The following is a 13,246-nucleotide window of genomic DNA, read 5'->3' on the forward strand; positions in this document are numbered from 1 at the left end:
CTTTTTCTTTTTTAAGGTCATGGCTTTCTTTACTTGAGGATTTTTTATTCGTTTTTTCTGTTCTTCTGAATTTAGGAAGAAGTAGAGGATTTTTTGAACATATGGATCTCATTATGTCGATGAGCAATTTTTTTTTTTCCAAACATAAGAAAATCATGTAAAACTTACTTGAAATCTTAGTTTAAGCGCGCCCTGTTTAATAGTCTCGAAATAGACGAATATTAAGAAAGAAATTGATTCTTTAGATAAAGGAAAATAAGTTATAATTGAACAATATCTTTCTCTTTGTAAAGAATCTTTTTCCAAACAAATTCTAGACCGGACGCGCATACGTGGAAAATGGCAACGGATGATAAGATAAAATCTATAAGTGAAATAATACAGGGTCATCAACTAATCTTCCTCCTAACAATAGAACTATACATAAGGCAGGATTGATGGCTAAAAAGTATCGTGAAAAGGAGAACTTAATTACTTTGATGTTTATTCTCCGGTAAACAAGGCTTACAACAATTAAAATAATGATGGTTTTTGGTTCTAAAGTGATTTGGTAATTCATTGAATGAATGTTAAAACTAATCGACGATTTCGAACTAAGAGCACGAATGCTAATTCTTCTATTCCTGGAAAAAATTTCTATGTAGAAATAGATTTTTCAATTTATATTCTTTAGACAAGTTTTTGAGTAGAGATATGCATTTGATGACAACACAAAGTTTTTGTTCGCGAAACAGAAATTCATTCAATAAGCCTCAAAATTTCTAGGCAATGGCCAATAGGCAACGGCTAGGATAAGCAATAATAAGAGTTTTATTTATATTTCTATTCCAGAAATAAAAATTAGAAAATTTTAATTCTCATTTTTGTGACTTTCAGAGTTAAAAATTTGTCATAGAAATAAAAAAAAATTACCAAACCGATTTTTTTCCAAACATATTCTCAAGAACAAAATAATAAAGAAACAAAATGGTTATTATTAGATTTCTTAAAAAATTCAGCGTCAATTGCTTCAAAAAAATTATTAGTACTAAGATTAGAAAATCTATATGCTCCACCATTTGATGCATAATCCAAAAAAAAAGTCTTTTCACCCTTCGGGTTGAATTGACTATTCACATTCTACATACTAGTCCCTCCAAGCATGTTGTCAGGCTTCTAGTTCCACAAAACTAATCACCTTCTGCTAGTCCATCCAAGCTTTTCATCCATCTAGCCTTAGATACTCTTCACGTGTTATGTCTTATTCACCTTCCATGGAAGCAAAGCACTACTAACCTTTAGAGGTACCTGTTCCACACTCCATCTACATATTAATTTGTGTGTTGACAAGTTGATTCCACATAATCAATACACATATTAGTAATCTATGATTGTTTTATCATTTTCAAAACCTCATAAGGGAATTTCTCACAAATTTAAAAGGAGAGGTATATTTATTTTTGCTTTGCATAATCAGAAAAATGATGTCGATTGTTCTTGCAATTCTTTTCTTAAGGTGTGTTTGGTAACAATTTTGTTCCCAAGATTAGATTTTGATCAAAAATAATTATTTTTTATTATGTTCCTGAGAATATATTATAAGCATTTTAAGCCGTTTGGTAACCGTCCAAAAATTCTGATTCTGGAATAGAATTGCGTTTGGTACCATGCTCATTGATTCTATCCCAAGTCAATTTCTTTTAATTTTTAAATAATTTTCATACATTTTTCCTTTTTTTCTTTTCTTTTATTCCTTTTTCCTTCTTTTTTTTTTTTCTTTTTTCTTTTTTTCTCCTATTCTTTTCTTCTTTAGGCGGCTCGTCGAACCAACGACCGGTCGACGAAGGCCGGCGACTCACGAGCATCGCAGCCCTCGGTGAGGCGGCCCTCATCGGTTGAGCCTACTAGCAGCGGGCGAGGCTCACCCAGTCCTTGCCCAGCCTCGCCGATGGCAGGCCAGCCTCACCAAGGCTGGGTGAGGCCTACCTAGCCACCGACAAGGCTGGGCGAGCCTCGTCGATGGTTGGGCTTGCCTCAGCGAGCTCGCCGAACCTCGCCCCTAGCCTCGGTGAGCCTCGGCAAGCTCGTCGAATGGTTGCCGACAACCGCTGGACAAGTGGCGGTGGACGGCAAAGGGGCGGTAGCAGACGGCGACGACGGGTAGTGGCGAACAGTGGCAAACGGCAACAGAGGAGGGGAGAGAAGGGTTCCACTTTTTTTATTCATTTTTTTGTTCCCGGAACAATAATCAATTTTTATTATTATTATTCTTGATTCTACTGCAAATTTGTTCCCGAGAACAAAAATTTTACCAAACGCGGTTCTGTTCTCAAACCGATCCCAGGATAAAATAAAAAAAAATCAGAATTAGACATTATTTGAATGGTTACCAAACAGTGCCTTAACCACAAAACTGATAACTAGGTTTCAGAGCCTTTGAAACTTTTGTGCAATTTCAATGACAATTGCATCTCATTATATCCGTGATGATCCCATTCATATCATGTGATAAGAGGTGAGTTTTTGAAAATTTTCTGTTAGTAATTGGTATTTGCTTATGTCTATTAAAAAGTAAAGTTATTATTTTTTTATTAAAAATTGAGTAATTTGGCATTGTTATCAATATGCTACTTTTGTTAGCTCTAGCTAATTGAAATCTATTTTAACTGTATAAGTTATGAGTGAAAGTTATCATGGAACGATAAAATATACAAAGGTTTAAGGAGCATTTTAACATTGAAAATGTTGCTCCCTAGTAATGGTGTTAAATAAATATGGACAATGTGGCATAAAAAAATCTAAAAACATTTTAATAAATTAAAAAAATTAATAAACGAAGGTAAAAATACTTGAATCCTAGCAGCACTCTACGTGCCGTTTGAATATGTTTATTATTGTTTTTCAATTATAAACAAGAAAATCATTCAACTTTTTTTAGTTTAAAATGTTTCTTAATTAAACACAACCTTTCATCACCACTTTGTGGAAAATCATTAGGTATGAATATGTTATATACAGGTGACTCGATTGGTGAAATTTGTAATTGCGCCTGATAATATATCTTTATTTAACATCATTTTCGTTAAATGATTGGTCGTCACCATGCATCTTTGGGCACCTGCCTACTTAAAATTTGGCTAACCCGTTGGATTAAAAAAACGTCAAGATTCAAATCGTTAATCTCTCCTTAACGGGTAAAGTATGTCGTTTCTCATCTTCGCATCACGGGCCATTTTTGCATGATACACCCGTTGCACCCCCAGCACATACGAACCATAGAGTATGCGACCCTCATGCGAGACTCGTCGAATCCGATGCTTTGCATCATCGGGCGCATGCGAGAATTTCCCTGGAAGCATCACCGTTGCCGGAGCATCTTTAGGTACTTTAACGTCTTCACTCCGTTTTACGCAATGGTCTCATCCAAACGCTCTCAGGATCTTGGTACCCGTGAATCGCTATGAAGTCATTCTCCTCGTACCTGGTCGTGAAAGCAAAAACGAGAAGAAAGGGTCACCTCTGCAATGAAGTCAGTCCCGGATCTGATCATGGGAGAATCACCCCTCATCTTGAAGTGAATGTCCTGGGGTCAATCTAGGAGGTCTATCTAGCCACAATCATGAAAGTTTGAAGCATCATTGATGGAAAACAACACCACTGTTTCTTTTTAGGGCAATTAAAAAAACAAAATAGACAGCCACCCCAGGAAAGCTCTTGTACCGTAAACTTTGCCGAGAATTTGCTAAATCCAAGATTACATAAAATCTAAGAAAAACGACGGAGATTAACTTTCGGCCAAAACATTCCACAAATATAGCGATGATACTAAGTATAGCATAATATGAACACCACCAAAAGCCAAGCAATTTACATTTCACGAAAATGAGATCAGAACAGCAAGACATAGTTTCCCCTGCTGAAGAAGAGTTCCTCTAACGTACACACACCTATACAAACTCACTCATCCAACCTTCATTGACAAGTACATCTTCTGGAGATAAGAGAGACCATTGCGATGACGGTATGCTCAAAATCAAAAGCCAATAATCATGCTAGATTGAAAATCCTGGTATCATTCTGACAAATTCTTCTCTCAGCACTCTAATTCTCATAAAAATCTTCTATAGCACCAACTCTAACTACGAAATTCTATAAGAATTAGATCAACTTAATGACGTGCACTTATTAACCGTTCTGCCCTGATAAGAGATAAAAGGTTGAGGAGATTTCCTTTTCTTTCCCTTTACAAAGAATGTACATGATCTCAAACAAGCAGTGCCAATACACGGCCACAAACAGAAGAAACTGCCAAATATGTATAATAGAAAAATTTGAAATAAGAAAATCAAAAGAAATCAACTTAACAAGCAAAACATGGTTCGCAAATATCAACGAGATCTCCGAATAGCTTGTCCTCTGGCTTCAAAGGCTTCATGGGTGGCATGTACGATGAAGTGGACACCTGGTATGAAGAGTTCCTGAGGCTACTGTCATCTCTAACCAACAGCCCATACATCCGCTGATCAAGGTACTGAGCACCTTGTTGGCCATAGCCGTAGGCTGCCACCTGGCTGCCATACATTTGCTGGGGATATAAATAAGCCATCTGATCTACTTGCATTGGCAGAGGAACCATCCCCACATAAGGACCTCCTTGGATGGGCTGAGGTGGTAAGTCCTACCATTTGGTTTATTGGAACAACCTGGCTATTCAGCAATGGCATGTGGCCACCTGCAACTGGTTGCAAGTACATGTCCATCGCTTGCTCATTCCCCATTGGATAAGGTGCCTGGAGATGCAATCCACTCAGTGCAGGTTGTGCATGCAGGACGACCACCTCTGAACCTTGCATTGGTTGGGGGTACTGACTGCCCATCACCCGACTGTTTTCCACTGACTGAGCTTCCCAAGGGGGTGGTGGTAGCGAATCACTAGTTTGAGCACCTGCGAAACACCACAAAACTGTAGGCTCAACAGATTGTAAGATTGTTTGTTAGGAGTTCAGCTATGTCCACAAAGAAGAGGTCAACGCTCGCCAAAAGGACTTAAGTCTCATAGCAACTCAGTAATCTGGAAAAGAATACCAAGCATGCCCCTAGTACATGCCAAATAAGGTTGTACAGTACAAGCCAACCGACAAAATACGCATCACTAAGAAAGTAATGTCAAGTACTGATGAAGAAGCAGAAGTGCACCATAGACAGGAGAGGGAGGCCGTTGCTGCTGCACAATATGGCCATTCCAAACAGGAACAGAGCTTTGAGAATAAGGTGATTGATCATGCTCGTTCGATCCCATGTTTGGCATGTTGCCATTAGCATAAACCCCAAGTTGTGGAGCTTGCAGATTCTGCTGCTGTTGGAATTGAGGAGTAGAAGAATTGCTTTGTGTAGTTGGATAGCCACTCTGGGTATTGATAGTATTGGGCTTGTTGTTACTGTCCAAAAACACATCGAAAAGAACAAGTCCATTCTGCCGTGACTGAGATGCAGTTGACTGTGGGTGTCCAACAGGCACTAGTGCTAGTGAAGTCTCTGCCTTAGGAGAGCTGTAGTCCTCTCCACTGAGAAGGTCCGTTTTTGGATCAAGTTTAGCTGGACCCTGTACCGGCACTTGATGATGATCTGCAGAAAATCCCACTTCTTATAGCTCAACTGGCCAGAAACTGGTGTTCAATAGTTAAAAATTTAAATCAAGATCATCACCGATCCTCTAATAGTAAATTACTGGTACTTTAAGGTAAAATGCACATATGTACATGATTTTCAGTTTTACTTCCCTCTCCTGGGTGTTTGCTGAACTTGGAACTTATTTTGCATCTTATTATTAGTCTATTAAGGATATAACATGCCAATGTTAATAGGTGATTATATAGTATCACATCCACAAGAACAAGTATAATATTCATATTAACTTTCATAAGATAGCACAAAAATATAACAAAATTCAATTATTAAATATAATATTTTTACAAAGTCTGTAATTTAAATGGTCTTATTCTACCACGTAAATCTTTTCCGTTAGAATAGAATTTGTGTGAAGTTGTGATAACTTCATTTTACATTCTATTATAGTAAATCCGAATTCTTATGTATACTCATGCTTATCCTGTATCAAATAAATTTCTTGCTGTATAACACTAACAGAACCGATCTTTATGTAAATGTCATGTAATAAGTGGAGAGAGACAGCAGGTGTTTAACCCAAAAAAATGGCCGCTCTCTTGTCAATCTAGACTAGCTTTTTAAGTATGATCCCTAGCGATCCTATGAGCAAATTGGGAGACATAGAAACACTTGGAACTCAAGAACCGAATGCACCATGTTGGACAGCAATCTCCCAAAGTTTAATCAGCCTTTTAGACACAAAGTTTCAACAGCAAATATTTGAGATCTTAGATCAATTTAAGCCACAAGATAAATGTTTAGTGCAGCATGCTTCAATCATTTTGTACTTGCATGTATATAATGAGCACATGTACAAGATGCATTGGTACATTTCTTCCTCTCTCCTTTCTTCTTCTCTCAAGACCTAAATCACATCAATAGTACTACTAAGGATCTGCCTGGTAAAGCTGTGGGCCTGTGTCTGCATTGTAGCACATGTGGTGGTTGTGCTGTGAAGCACTGTAGCTTCTATGTTTGGAATATATCCTTTACAGCTGCAACACCTCAAAAATGGGCAAGGCAGTTTTCTCGAAACTGTTATAACTGCTGCAATTTTGAGGGCACTGCAGCAGTAAAGAATTTGACAAACAGCTCATAAAAGCTGCAGACACACCTTTTTCACAGCCAAATCTGCTGTGCAAAAGTTGCACCAGACAAGGTCTTGACAACCAGAGGATCAAAAGACAGATGATAAATTTCCACTACGTTTGTTTTGCGGAAAATACATGATTTGGAAAACATTTTCATCAATAGCTTTTGCTTAAAATAATTAGTCAACAGAAAATGTTCATTGTACAACAATTTGTGTCTAAACATTTTTGTGGAAGATGAAAATATTTTTCGTTCATTCCTTTCTGTAAGCAATATAAATGGTCATTTTCAGCAAAAATTTTCCAAACCAGTCATTTTTTCATGAAACAAACGGAGCCTCAATGTATAAATATCCACCAAGTTTTACCAAACAGCAGAAAATTAGCAAAAAATATCCATATCAAATTATCATAAGAGTAGCACTGCTCAGTTCACAGACTTCAGCTGAACTTCATAATTTGCCACAGAACAAGTATTTGGGGTTTATATATTGCAATCATGACTAATGAACCAATTACCTTTCATCAGGCTTTGTGCTGTTATCTACAATATCAAGTAGAGGACCTTTGACATCTGTCATGGTGCCAGAAGGTCCCAGCGGGGTTTTCTCAGCCTGAACTGAACTTCCAGAAGCAATGACTTCATGCTTGGCAAGTACACACTGCAAATCATCATTCTAAGCTAATCCTTGACGTAGAAGTGATTCATCCCTGGATTACAAGATCAATTTGGAACTAATAAGCCATCCCTTCTTATGAGATTTAGCATGTGCATTTCTAATGACTACTAGGAAGAAGTTCCACACCTGAGTTATGGATTTACCCTGGAGAGAGAGAGAGAGAGAGGTGGGATATAAACTCACTTCAACCGAACCTGACATAAAGAAAATAAAGTTAACCACGAACCTCCTTCAAGTTTGGCAACCCCATGGGAATTTTTTTTTTTTTTTTTTTAAATTTCATTCAAATTCAGGAAGATCAACTGTTGATAGTCTCTGCAATTGTGCTTTATTTATAATTCTCATCTTCTTAGCTGCACCAAAATTCATTCTTTCACTGGCTGTGAACAATTCCTGTCAGATGAGTGAGAGCTTCTTTTATTTAATCTTTTATTTCCTCCCATGAGTAATCAGACAAGATATCTCACAGTTAGCCTTTCAAGGAGCCTAATTCCCATCAAAGATGATTCCAAGAGCTCAGTGGCAACATGAGCAAGAGAGCTGCCTAGAGAGAAATAAAAGGAAATGAGAGGTTTGCCTCACCACACATGGTTGAGCAGAGTGAAGAGTTGTATTAAGGACAGCAGCAGAAGAACATGACCGACACAACAGTGGATTCATGCAGAGCAGGCAGTCCTGCCCAGGGGCGCCACATTCTCATCTGAAGGATTACCTCAGGAAAACATGATCTCTCTTCTAATACACTAGGACCATTACAAGCAGGACCAGGACATTAGGAAAAAATAACCATCAACTGTTACATTGAACAAGTACAAGCATTTGTTCTTTATTACCATTCTCTAGCACTTCATTGTTGAAATCATCTCTTTGATGCCATATAATATATTGGCCCACCAGAAGGCAATCAACAAACCCTGAGAATGCTTGACTGCATGAATGATTAAGATGAATAGCTCTCAAGGTTCTTAACAGATAGAGTTTGAGTTGAAATCGAAGCATCATATCATACCTAATTCATCTAATCCCCAGAATCTCATGCGTAGTTGACAGAACGACAGAATGTGTTTATGTGAATACTCAATCGAGGCAAAGACATCCAACTATTATCACTTGTTGCAGCACTAGTGTCCTATATATCCGATCCAACAAACTGACCATTGGAAATAAAGATTTGAGATGAAGTATCGTTTGAGATAGGATTAGGAAACAAAATGTGGAAAAGGAGCATGAAAGATTCCCACTGAAATCTCACGCTCTCTCTCAATACTTGTCAAATGATTACAAAGGTCTCACCCTTGTTATTTCCAGAAAAGTTCAATCAAAGACACTCTTCACCTCGTTCTAAAAGCAGCCTATCAAGAATCCCCACAAGATGTCAAGGGCACTCCTCTTCGGCACTGATACAACTAGTCTATGTCAATATCAAGGAGGATGGAGTATGATTGTTCTCATATGAACTACACTATAAAGTTTTGCTCTTTTCCTGTAACCAGGCAGTATAGAGGGAATTTCATTTTTCTCTCTTTGGCTGAGGGGAGGAAATATTACTCCATAGAGTGCAATGGCTTCTTGTTCTTGTTGTTATGGTATTCACAAGGTGGGAAGGTGGAGGAAACCCCGAATCAAGGTTTTTATACCAAGAAAGGTGACTCTACCAACTTTTGGCTCTTGGCCCTGACTCTGCATAGTTTAAATGTAAGTGAGACAACATTCGACTAGATATTATTAAGGAAGTGACACTGCCACATTTTATCATGAAACAGTGAACATGCAAGCATACGAGTATGCACTCCTTGCAAGAGGTGCAAGCAACAAATATTAAACACCAGGTCACTTAGATAATAGGCGTTACAAAGAATTTAGGTAAGGAAATTTCTGGTTGAGGTTTATGTACTAATGAAAGAATAATGAGTTTTTAGATACAGATGTTATATTTTAAAAAAAAAAAAAAAACTCATTGATACCTGAATCGCAATTTAGTGGGCTGTCAGGCTCAGGGTGGGCCATGAGAGCTATTATAGCCCTGCAAACAGACTGAAGTGTCCAGGCAGGACTCCATGCATTCTTCAGAATATCAAGGCATATCTCCCCTGTCTGTATAAAGTAAATTAAAATGTCAATCTATTAGTCAAACAAACATTTACAGCATCTCATATTTATGCATCAGGTATCTCTGTTGATTTTCCCAAGCTAGTAGTTATCAGAAAATCTATTCATGCAGAGATTCTCTGGAAACAGAATTTGGAAAAAAAGGATCAAGACTGTTTCCTGACAAAGTGTCAAAGAAGTCTCCAATTCTCAGCTTCTGCACCTCTATCTATTTTTTCAAGTGCCAAATAAAACAAAACCCTAAAACTAGCAACTCTTTCAAGTTTCTGATTCTGAACATAATAAGTATTGATGAGAAGAAACATTGATCACCAAACAACACAGTAAATCAGTTCACCCTTTGACCTATTAGCATGCACTGCAACTAGTTCCAACTAAGTTATCATCAATAAGCATTCCTATACAAAAAATTATACCTTGAAGTGCACATTGGGGTGAAATATCTTAGTCAGGAAACGAACTTGAGGTGGCTGCAGTGGATACTGCTCAGGTATAGCAAATGCGAGCTGGAAAACACCACCCTCAAAAGGAGTTTCCGATGGTCCCTAATGAAAGAGAGAATCACCATATCTTTTACATGAGCAACAGCACCATTTTCTTGACAATTACCTCCATCAGCTATTCAATCTCACCTTGATAAGAGCAGTCCACTTAAATATGTTTGAGTCATTGCAAACCAACTGAATGTCGGATCAGCGCCCTTCTCTCGCTGCACCTCTTTGTATTCCTTGAACAGCCTCACCCTCGATGTCTACAAATACAAGCACATGTCGACATTAGGATCCACAACCAACCTGGGGTCATAAAGAAAAAAGCAGAAAGCAATTCCTCCACGTATATAATTGCAGGAGATCAAATCTGCTGCTTCATGGGATAACCGACATTGCAAAATGACTTACTCGGTACATAAATATGATAACCTAGTGTAAATTTTGCCATAAGAAATTTTTTTTTTTTAAGAATGATCTCATTCTGGGTGCATAATTTTGAAAACAATAGACTTCACTCCCCATCGCGTGTAAACAGCGGAACGAAGAGCCGGTAGCTGTAAGTAATCAGTAATACCTGCATTTCGATATATCCTCCCAAATTAAGGCTGCTAGAGGAAATCTGACTTCCACCAAATTCAACTGAAAAATTGAACAACAGTGAACCAATATATCAAAAAGCTCAAAGAAAAAAGAAAATCATGGCTTATGCTGTCTAACATTTGGGTATATATCTTGCGCATTCTCGCCACTCCCAAATCACTTCTCTCTCATATCCGGGCAAATTACTCAAGAATCAAGCACGAAACTGTACCGCGAGCACAGACCCGCCTACCACCGTAACGAAAGCACTCAAAGCCAATCTTTCAAGCATACCCAGCGAACATTTGGGTATATAATTCGCGCATTCTCACCACTCCCAAATCACTCCCCTCTCGTATCCGGGCAAATTTCTCAAGAATCAAGCACGAAAATGTACCGCGAGCACAGACTCACCTACCACCGCAACGAAAGCAATCAAAGCCAATCTTTTAAGCATACCCAGATGAAAAATTTGTTGCTTTTGATCAAATATCGATCGAACGATTTCTGGGTATCGAAGAACCGAACCAAGAACGAACAATTCGCAGTCAACAAAGAAATCGGAAAGCTCGTGATCGAAGAGAATATACCTCGTCTTTGACAAATTACGATTGAAGTCGAAGGGGCTTCTAGCTCGGGACGAGGTCGATGGTGGCAAAGCGATTCCGCAAGACAATACACGCGAACTCGAATGACGACTGAGAATCAGAAATGTACTCCCATCTGAAGCTTTTGGTCTCGTGTCCTTCTTGAGTTTTTTAATCATATGGCTTTTTCCCACCAAAAAAAATAAAATAAAATTCACATGGCTTTTTCTTTTTACACTTAACGTCAGGTTTCATAAATAGTTTTTTTTTTTTAGTCGGTAAATAGTTTTCTTGTTTTCAAAAGAAAGGGAAATAGTTTTGGATTAATACCACAAAAATTGATACACTTATTATAAATTTATTTATAATTAAATTTTTGATTGCCAAAGACCTTCAACTATTACATTTTGTTGACACCTAAATTTTTAGTAATTAGTTACATGAAAAAAAAAAAAAATAATAATAATAATAAATAAATAAATAAATAAAAAATAAGAAAATTGCATTTCATGTAGTCGCATTTGCGTCAGTCTTAAAAAAGCAACAAGACGCAGCGGCTCGTGGTCGATAATATTCACAAAATGATTGTCTCTCTCATTAATGCATGCATTAATTCGGCGGATGTGGTAGGGGCCCTCGATCAATAAGAAGCGCGGAAGATGGTCTCTCTCTTCTTGGTATGAAAACACACAATGAAAGTCAGAAAAATAGAAGAAAGAAGAGTGCTTCACGTCCATTGTCTCTCCCTTATTAATGCTTGCACATGCACGTATTAATGCCTGCACATGCACGCATTAATGGGGGGCGTGAAAATTCTCCAGCAAGAAGATGGATCAACATTTCTTTAATATTATCCCTGCTGAAAAGCAGATGGGTAGCCACCATATTTGAAAAAAGCAACCGGACGTGAACAGCAAGGAAAAATTACGGCCACCTCCTATTCACACTAAAGTCAGTTGGACTTCAAGAACCCTATAAATACGCAAAGGGGGAAGCCACGCAAAAGAGGAGAGGAAGCATTCAGGAGAGAGGTTCGTGAGAGCTATTAAAAAAGAGAGTCCGTAGAGAGACAGACGAGTGGAGAGAAAGGAGGAGATTAAAAAACAAGGGTCTCTCGTCAGAAAGCAAAAAACAAAAAAATTCATTCGTGAGGTCTGGCAAAACAAAAAGTCGAAGGGAGTAGAGCTGAAAAAATATTCATTTTGAAGGAGCTTCTCCTTCGGAAAAAAAATGAAGGCAGGGGGAGGATATTAAAAAAGAGAGATGAATAGAGAGTTGTCAGATAAAAACCCAAAAAGCAGACAAGAGGAGAGAGAGAAAGAAATTAAAAAATAGAAGAAGAAGACTGTTCTTCTTCTCCAGCACGCTTGAGCGACCGGCAGCCTGCCCGCGCTCCTCCCTCCGCCCAAGATCCAGCCGCTCCTCACCCGCCGCCACTGCAACTCGCGAGATCCGAACGCCACCACCGCCCAACGCCGCGAGCACCCGTCACCGCGCCCCAGACCCTTCGTCGCAGCACCACCGTCCCTGTTGCTGCAGTGCCTCTGCACGTCATCGCGACACCAACAGCCCGTGAAGTCGCCGCTGCTTGCGCCTGCACTTCCGCCCCGGCGTCCCAAGCTGCTCCGCCCTCTGCCGCTGCACCAGTCGCTGCAGTTGCCTCTGCCCGCCGCCGGTCCCCTCGCCTGTGCTCCGACGCCAACAGCCGCCAGCTCGCGCCGCCCACTGCAACCAGCATCCACCAGCACCCAGCACACCTACAAGCTGTAACACCCGCCCCTACTCTGACCACGATCTGCCAGACCCAGCGCCCGAAGGCTCTGCCGCGCCTCCGTCTGCTACCCCCGCGTTGGCTGCGGCTGCTCCAGATCTGCCCGTTGCAACAACCCGCGACGCCAGCCCACGTCGGTCGCTGCGCCTCCTCGGCCTGCAGCAACTCGCGACGACGATGCCGCAGTAGCTCTCAACCGCAAGCCGGCCGTCGCCACTCTTTGCCCTCTGCCCGAGCATCGACACCACTGCAGCCCGCACCTGAGGTCCTCCAACCGCGACGCCCCTCGCCG

The 13,246-nt window shown here is 39.7% G+C and overlaps 1 non-coding gene across 1 annotated transcript; it reads right to left on the reverse strand.

The window, feature by feature from the left end:
• Nucleotides 1–4,339: 4,339 nt before the first annotated feature.
• Nucleotides 4,340–12,921, reverse strand: LOC104429198. Its single transcript, XR_005549722.1, has 7 exons — nt 12,669–12,921; nt 10,592–10,656; nt 10,159–10,277; nt 9,943–10,071; nt 9,382–9,511; nt 5,176–5,604; nt 4,340–4,924 (listed from the first exon to the last, which is right to left on the reverse strand). It is a non-coding gene; the product is annotated as a TOM1-like protein 9 (transcript).
• Nucleotides 12,922–13,246: the final 325 nt, after the last annotated feature.

Source organism: Eucalyptus grandis, chromosome 3 (assembly GCF_016545825.1).
Source record: "Eucalyptus grandis isolate ANBG69807.140 chromosome 3, ASM1654582v1, whole genome shotgun sequence".
Taxonomy (NCBI): Eukaryota; Viridiplantae; Streptophyta; class Magnoliopsida; order Myrtales; family Myrtaceae; genus Eucalyptus; species Eucalyptus grandis.